The sequence below is a fragment of the Oncorhynchus kisutch genome, unplaced genomic scaffold (genome assembly GCF_002021735.2).
Source record: "Oncorhynchus kisutch isolate 150728-3 unplaced genomic scaffold, Okis_V2 scaffold3960, whole genome shotgun sequence".
Classification (NCBI taxonomy): Eukaryota; Metazoa; Chordata; class Actinopteri; order Salmoniformes; family Salmonidae; genus Oncorhynchus; species Oncorhynchus kisutch.
Window position 1 is genome coordinate 89,357 of NW_022265905.1, and position 644 is coordinate 90,000.

Genomic DNA, 644 nt, shown 5'->3' on the forward strand with positions numbered 1-644 from the left:
GGATAGAAGGAACATGACAACATTAGTCTAGGTCACATGGTCAGGAAGGGATAGAGGGAACATGACAACATTAGTCTAGGTCACATGGTCAGGAAGGGATAGAGGGAACATGACAACATTAGTCTAGGTCACATGGTGATCTCGCTACATATTCGTCGCCAGACCCACTGGCTCCAGGTCATCTACAAGTCCATGCTAGGTAAAGCTCCGCCTTATCTCAGTTCACTGGTCACGATGGCAACACCCACCCGTAGCACGCGCTCCAGCAGGTGTATCTCACTGATCATCCCTAAAGCCAACACCTCATTTGGCCGCCTTTCGTTCCAGTACTCTGCTGCCTGTGACTGGAACGAATTGCAAAAATCGCTGAAGTTGGAGACTTTTTATCTCCCTCACCAACTTCAAACATCTGCTGTCTGAGCAGTTAACCGATCGCTACAGCGATAGTCTATCGGTAAAATAGCCCACCCATTTTACCTACCTCATCCCCATACTGTTTTTATTTATTTACTTTTCTGCTCTTCTGCACACCAATATCTCTACCTGTACATGACCATCTGATCATTCATCACTCCAGTGTTAATCTGCAAAATTGTAATTATTCGCCTTACCTCCTCATGCCTTTTGCACACATTGTATATAGC